This window comes from Anolis carolinensis, chromosome 2, assembly GCF_035594765.1.
Source record: "Anolis carolinensis isolate JA03-04 chromosome 2, rAnoCar3.1.pri, whole genome shotgun sequence".
NCBI lineage: Eukaryota > Metazoa > Chordata > Lepidosauria > Squamata > Dactyloidae > Anolis > Anolis carolinensis.
In genome coordinates this window covers 97811184-97819496 of record NC_085842.1, presented here as the reverse complement: position 1 = coordinate 97819496, position 8313 = coordinate 97811184, and positions in this window count along the sequence as shown.

Genomic DNA, 8313 nt, shown 5'->3' with positions numbered 1-8313 from the left:
GTAACTTAAGTATAAAAATGACAAGATATACCATTTACAGCTCTTTATTTTCACAAAGAAAATAATAGAGAGAAATCCATCTCTTAATTAGAGAAAGGGCTTTTGAATAAGGAACTGCTTTTCCAAAACATATTTTTTAAACAGGCCGGGCTGTGGCGCAGGCTGGTTAGCAGCCAGCTGCAACAAATCACTCTGACCATGAGTTCGAGTCCCTGCCTGTGCCTGCGTCTGTCTCTGTCTCTGTTCTATGTTATGGCATTGAATGTTTGCCTTATATGTGCAATGTGATCCGCCCTGAGTCCCCTTCGGGGTGAGAAGGGTGCAATATAAATACTGTAAATAAATAAATAAATATTTTATGAGGAAAATGTATTTAACAAAACTAGTGACTGAAGGAGGTAAGAAGATCAAAGATCAAATCCTGCCAGCTTTGGAATATTTAATCCACTGTATGGTATGTTCATTGTATGTTTTCTTTCTGTGAAGTTAAAATAGGATGGGGTTTAGATTTTGAACTTGCCACAAACCACATTATTGTCATATGCACATATTGAACCATTTTCTCACAAGGTTTGGAAATCAATCTGACGTAGGATGATGGGAAAACAGGGCAGTCCTAAATTATGAGTGATACCTATAGCTGTTTTGTTTGTGTTCTGTTTCCTGTAATTTAAAGGTTAGGGAAAGAGAGTAGATAAAAGAATGTGTAATTTGGTGGTGTTTTCTCAGGGACATACCATAGCAGTTTCTCTGCTTGTTTTGTTTTTTAAAGTGATTGCCTCAGATACATGGTTTTCACTTGCAACAACAGTTTCTTTGTTCCAAATACAGAGCATTGGGCTCCTGCTTCCTAGACTGAAACCATTCTTGGTTGATAATGCCATTATGCATGAATTTGAAAGCTCTGAACCACTACTCTGAGAAGACCTGGTTCTTTAATGAACCAGTAGCTTCTGTTGCACAAGAAGGTTCAAATATAAAGCCCATGGGACTGATTTTGAACACATCCTGTTTGGAGAGTGTAAAGATATGGAATCCTGGGCTTTGTAGTTTGGTCAGAGACACCAGAAAATCTGTTAGATGTTCCTTCTTAAATCACAAATCCCGGGATCCCAAAGGATGGAGACATGCTGTTAGTATGTAGCATGCATGGGCCCCTGAACTGCCACTATGGGGTTGGGCCGTGAGGTTACCACAATCATTTTTGGGCTGGGAGAGAATTCAAATGTACTGAATAGGAACTTAATGTCTGAATATACTAGAAAGCACAAGTCGCACTATCCAAATATCTTATCTGTGCAAAATGTATTTATGATTTCCTGCATGCAGTTCCCATACATGATCTCATTGTTACCATAAAAACAATAATCAAGTTGAACATTGTTATTCTTACATTACAGGAGAGTGGGCTGAGGATGAGTGATAGTGGATGGAAATTTCCTGGTCCAGAGCTCAGTTGCGCTTTCTCTCAGTTGGAAGACAGTCTCTTAAGACACGAGATCCTGATGGATTAGCCAAGGACTGTGACACAAAAATTCCAAAATACCAGTGGAAACTATGCTAAGTGCAAATGCAATTAAGATCACGTGATGCGCTTGGCACAGATCCACCCTCATTTCTTAGAAAACTGTTTCTCTAAGGGATGGTCACAAATGGCTACGCATTATGATAAAAGCTGTTTCACAGGAAGCAGATTATATAAGTGAATCAAATTACTGCTTTTGGACAAAGAGACAGAGAGAAAAAGAGATGAACACAAAAATAATTCATCTTTATGTCACTGGCTAATTTATAGATTACATTCTTTTATAGTCACTTTCCAGGTCAGTGTAAATTAACCAATTATTTCCCAAAATAAAATATCATTTCCATGGTTGTGTCCCAGAATGAGCTAACAGGGCCACCGCCAAGGAACAATGACTGTTCCCAAGGCAGCAAATTCAACAGAGATAAAGCAAGGCAAAGCAGAATGCTAGCAATAAAAGACAATGGTTGTAATGCTTAACTATGAGGTAAAAAGTACAGGAAAATCAAAACAAAAAGAACTGGGAAGTCTTGATACTTGCTGTTATCTTTTCTTTCCTGAATAAGTGATGGATAAGCCCCAGTTGGTTTATTTTGTGCCTGTATAAAAAAAGAGAAAGAACAAGAACAAAATTGAGCATTTTTCTTTCTTTTTTCTTTTTTTAATTTTTATTTATGATTTTCAAATACAGTGCACCATTAAAAACGGGGATAAGTGCAGAGACATGAGAACGTAAACAAAGAAAATATATATATAAAGACATTCAAAAAGCCAACGGGACGGGGAAGTGAGGATTATCAGTCTACAAACACACAAAACAAACAAAACAACAAAAAAAAGGGGGGGTCAGGAATAAGGATAGGGGTTAACAATCACAAAGAAACTCAGGGAACATTAAACTAAAGGGAAGTATATACTTCCATTCTTACAAAAAATTATTATTTAACACTGTATTTAAAACTATCAATTTCCAATTTAAACCTAAACCTTAAGCATAAATTTAATCATTTCTTAATATATTCTTCCAGTTTGGTCCAGTTTGTCCTTCTAGCAGGCTTTCCTCTCGTTTCTTTCAAAAGGAATGTAAGTTTGTCCATGTTTTGTATTTCTTCTAACTTGTGGATCCAAGATGCTTTTTTCGGGGTTTCCTCCCGTTTCCATGTTTTCGCCAGTCATTCTAGCAGCTGTAGCACAATAAGTAAATAGAATATCATCATTTTTATCAAGTTTGAGCTCACTGTCTACAATACCTAATAAATAATATTCTGGTTTTAATGGGAATTTCAATTGTAATATTAGTTGAGTTTCTTGGTGGATCATTTTCCAGTAGCTTTTTGATTTTTTACATAACCACCATAAATGATAGAACGCCCGATCTCGTCAAAATTGAGTATTTTTCAATCTGTCTGGATATGCCCTTAATTGTGCACGGAGGATATTATCACAGCCAGTGATCCCAGGTACTTCCCAGGGCAGCCACCTTCCTGGTTGCATTCCTGTGTGATGGGACAACTATGCCGGTTCACCATTCTCCAGCCAGACATCATGTTCAGGAGGGAACTTTGCCCTTCTGCAGGTCCATTTTGTAAAGTTTAGGAAGCAAAGAAACCCTAAACCAGGTTTCTCCAACTGCGGCTCATGGGCCACATGCAGCCAGGAGAGATATTAATGCAGCCCACAACAAAATCATACAGTTATGTAAAACATGATTTTTGGTGATTTTTTGGTAACCCAACTGCACAGTTCTCAAGCACAAACTCTGTAGATGACAATGAAATGAAATAATCAGAGTATGTTACATCTATAAATATTGGAATATTTTCAGTAATTCAAATTTAATTGCAAACAGTTCAGCCTGAAGACATGTTCAACGATTTTAAAAGACTCTCTGAATGGGATGACACATTGTGTGAGTACTGTTTTTGCATATCTGTAGTGGCAGATATCACAAAAATCACCCTTTTTTGCTTATCAGCTATCATTAGCGTTAGTGTATTTTATGCATGTCCCAAAACCATTCTTCTTCTTCCATTGTGGCTCGGGGAAGCCAAAAGATTAGACACTCCCTGCCCTAAACAAGCCCTTACTTTGAGAGGGACTGGGGGTGAACCGAATCCTCTTGCCCCCTGATGGCATTTCTGGGCTAGTGAGCCAGGCACAAAAGCATCAGAACTTCATCAACCCAGGAAAGTCCTGGGACCTTGGCACAATCAGGGGCCATTAATAGGTTCTGATGGGTGTTGCCCATTACTAGCCAGCGACAGCTTCATAGCCACGGGTGGGGGTGGGGAGGGCAGACCTGCAATGAGTGTCTGCTGTGTCTGTGTTGGTTTCCCCCTCCAAGTGATAAAATCTAGAGAAAACCACGCAACAGTGTTTTATTTTGTTCTGAAATTCTGCAAAGTATAGTTGCATGGCAAGAACAGCCAACTGTATCCAACTATGTTCTTCCCTTTTGAAATAACGTATTAGCAACCATAGGCATGTTGTTAGCACCAACAACTGTGGATCCACTGAATCAATAGGTTTTTCCTACTAGTTCACCATTCAGCAATGGGTTTGAAAAGTCATTGCTAGTTAAAACTAATCCAAAAAAATCAAGGTTTAATCTACTGGGATTTTGAATAGTGTAGAGTTATTCCTAAAATTTGAGTATGCTGATTCTCCAGCACCTATATAAAAACCAAACCATTGACTTAACAACAAGACTGGTCACCCCAGCAGAAATCCTGCTTGTTCTTATAATAGACCATCTGTTATTTTTTGTGCCAGCTGTAATATTTGCACAGTCAATTGTCCATAAAACAAATATATATAAAACTAATACCAATATATTTGGTTTCCTCACAGCATGTATGCTGCTCTTACCACGTAGGAATTTATTGCTGTGCCATTTTTTTACTGGAGAAAATGTAGAGGAAAACAGTGAGGCAATTAATTTTTAAAAGACATCAAAACCCCATATCTACATGAAAACTAAATGATCCTTGGAACCATTTGACAGTTCACTTGATTTTAACTTGAATACCAGCAAACATGAAAATAAGCACTCTAATGTATATTCCTGATGCTTCTTATGTACCATCCGGTCCAGCTTACCTATCCAAACACATCTCCCTTTATGAGCCAGATAGAGCACTAAGATCGGCTGGGAAGATCATGTTCTCAGTCCTGCTGCCTTTGAAAGTGTGATTGGTTGGAACAAGAGTCAGGGCCTTCTCGGTGGTGGCCCCTTGGCTGTGGAACTCCCTCTCCAGTGAGATTAGATCGCCCCCCTCCCTTCTGGTGTTTAGAAAAAAAGTAAAAAATTGGTTATGTAAACAAGCATTCGGCGAGTGACAGCAATAGTGTAGCAGATGGATGACAACCTCAGAATCGGTGCAATGTCAAAATATCCATGTTCATGTTGATTTTTTATAGTTTTTAATGGCTTAATTTACAGTTATATTTTATTGTTTTAGATGTATAATGTATGATTGTTTTTACAATATGTGAGGCACTGAATTTTTGCCATTTATTTGATGTTCACTGCTTTGAGTCCCCCCAGGGGTGAGAAAAGTGTTAAATAAATAAATAAATAAATGTATTACAGTGATCTTACAAATAATTTGTGCAACATCTAATTTCAAGTAAATCCACTACATCCATAGGTCTTCCAGTAAGTTCTTTGGGGAGGCATTAGCACTCTTTGGCAGAGAAGACTAAAGACCTTGTAAAACTACAGCTCACATGATTCCATAGCATTGAGCCATGGCAATCAAGGTGCTGTAAAACCACATTCATTTTGCACGTAGATGCACCCTGAGACATTTTCACAGAAAATGGGCTTTATTTCCCATATAAACATATCTGAAAATGGGGTGCATCTTAGAATCACGGGTGCCTGTGTATATGTGTGTGTGTATTCTGTAGGTAGTACTGAAATTAGTGTGCATCTTGAAGTTGATGAAATATGGTAATTATTGTGGCAATCCCTGTCAAATAAGTAGGGGCACTGAACTGCTTATGTTTTATGTTGTACTGCAGCCATTTATATTTGTAGTTTTAGGAAGTTATACCATTTGTATTCTATCATTAAATCAGTATCTCCATCTTTATGGAGCTGGTATAAGAGTCCAAGTAACCTTATCATGACAAATCAGTTTAATAAAATAAATGTAAAAATTTTCAACAATAAGAGTCAGCTGATAAAATATAAATAACTGCATAGCAAAACAGAGAAAAATTAAAATGAAAAATCAAACACCCAGCACATTGAAAGATTTCTGCACAATAAAAGTACAGAAGGTCCTCCGGGTTATGCAGGTCCTCCAATGGAAGCTGACCATAGAATCACACTGGAGGACCTACAAATGCCTGGAGAAGTGTTCCCTCTAGAACAGTGGTTCTCAACCAGGGGTCCCCAGATGTTTTGGCCTTCAACTCCCAGAAATCCTAACAGCTGGTAAACTAGCTGGGATTTCTGGGAGTTGTTGGCCAAAACACCTGCACTGGTCATCCAGTGCAATTCCACGGTCACAGTCCAGTGCCTTTTGATTCCTATTAAAAAGTAGCAGTGGCAGGTTGCCAGCAGCTTTTGTCATTTTGAAAACCCATTGTCTTTGCTTATATCTGATTGTCTCTCCAATTCCTTATCAACCTTGAGTTTAAATATGGTCCATCTTGTTTTAATAGAGCTGTAGAAGTGTAGCATTGAATGGAATAGATAGAGCAGAAGTTGGAACCGCCGGTGATGAATTTTTTTTTTAAGTTGCTGGTTTCAGTTGGAAGGCTTACATGAAGTTTATTCCCAGTTGTCAGGTTTGTGGGGCTTTTGCAAAACTGTTTATTTATTTTCCTAATACATAATTTCTCAATATATTCTCTTAATATTTTTCTAGCAATAGCAAACAATAAACTTCAGCTATGTTGATATTTTTCTTTTGGCAATATGGCTGTATGTTTTTAAATTTTATCTTGTAGTATATCAAGATCATAGTGTTGAGCACTGGCTATGTGAGAAAACCTCAAATTATTTCTCCCAAGATGTTTAAAAACTGCTTAATGCTTTCTTCCCCATGCATATGTTTGAGTGTAGCTCAGATCCCTCATAAAATGTATTCAAGCTATTGATATCCTGGTGTCTGGTACAAAGCCATTGAAGTCTGTTTTATATGAAAAATTGTTGTGTGGTTTGACAGCAGCTAACAACATATAGTGAAATGTATAGACTATCAGTAACCTATAATTCAGTTTTCTGGGCAATCACAAACTCTTTCCTCTAAGTAGAAATATCTATTTGTATATATTAAATCTTGAACAGCTTCATTTTGTCAGTGATTAAAAAACACAGGGCTTAATTTAGTTGTTTATGAATGTCTGGTCATGTGCACATGTTCTCTATTAGACAAATAGTGTTGCCAAAAATTGTCAGTGCCAAGATTTCATTAAAAAGCTCTGTTTCGTGGAAGAATTGGGAGCATCTTTTTTTATATATAAAAAAGTCATGATTTAATTCATTTTCTAAATCCCATAATATTTTATTCTGAACATGTGCTCAAGTCATCAATCTATTTAAGGATGGACTTTAAAAAATGGCAGCAGAACTTGACAGAAAGCAAAACCCCTATAAAAATTATTTTCAACTGTTTGCAAACAATATTCTCTACCTTAAAACAGTAGTGGGACAACCTTATTCTGAGAAAGTAGTGGGAGGAAATAAAGGAAAAGAAGGTGGACAATGGCTGGATCGTAGAGGGTATTTTCTGTATCAAGGTGATTTTCTGGGATCTTTAAGAAAAAAACTGGAAAAACTCCAGGCTAAAGCCCTGTTGCCCAGCAGTTTGAGATAGCAGCTCACAACCATGTTGAACTATAACTCCCATAATCCCTGCTAATTGGTCTTTCCGAATGGATATGAAGGAAGTAGTACAGCTCCATCTGAGAACTGTGGATAGGGCTTACTGGGCTACATCAACTATAGCAAGTATTAATTCCTTTTGAAAGAGTATAAAATTGATGAACAAGTAAAGGAGTCCATGACTCAATAAGTGTTTTTAAGATTTTTTTAAAAAGGTATTTAAAAGATGTTTTTAAATTGTTAGATTTTAGCCTTTCTTGTAAGCCGCCCCGAGCCCTAGGGGAGTGGCGGCATATAAGTTTAAATAATAAATAAATAAATAAAATAAGCAAAAAATATAGGATGAGCCTAGAAAAATGGGAAAAACTCTGGAAGAAACAATTACAATTTACAAGATGTTATATTTTAAAAGAGAACTTCTATAAAATGATGTATAGGTGGTACGTACATAACCCCAGAAAAACTCGTGAAGATATATAAAGGTTTGGACTTATGTTGGAAATGTAAACAGAAGAAAGTAACCTTTTACCACATGTGATGGACCTGCCCAAAGATTTAAAATTTATGGATAAAAAATCATGGAAACTATATATAAAAAGAAAATAACTTTGAAACCAGAATCTCTTTTATTAAGATTATTAGATAAACAGATACCAAAACACCAAGAAAGAATATTTCTCTACATGTTAACAGCAGCAAGAATTGAATATGAAAATTTTTGTAAACAACAGGCTACATCAACGACAGAGGACTGGATTACAAAAGTCTTTGAAATGACAGAGATGAACAAACTAACTTTAGCCCTACAGCAAACTAATCTGCAGAATCTACAAGAAGGATGGAAACTTTTTTGAGACTTTTTGAAAAACCAAAATATGATGGCCATGACAGGATTTGATAACTAAAAATAAGATAAATAAAATATATACCTTCTGTATTTGGTATGTTA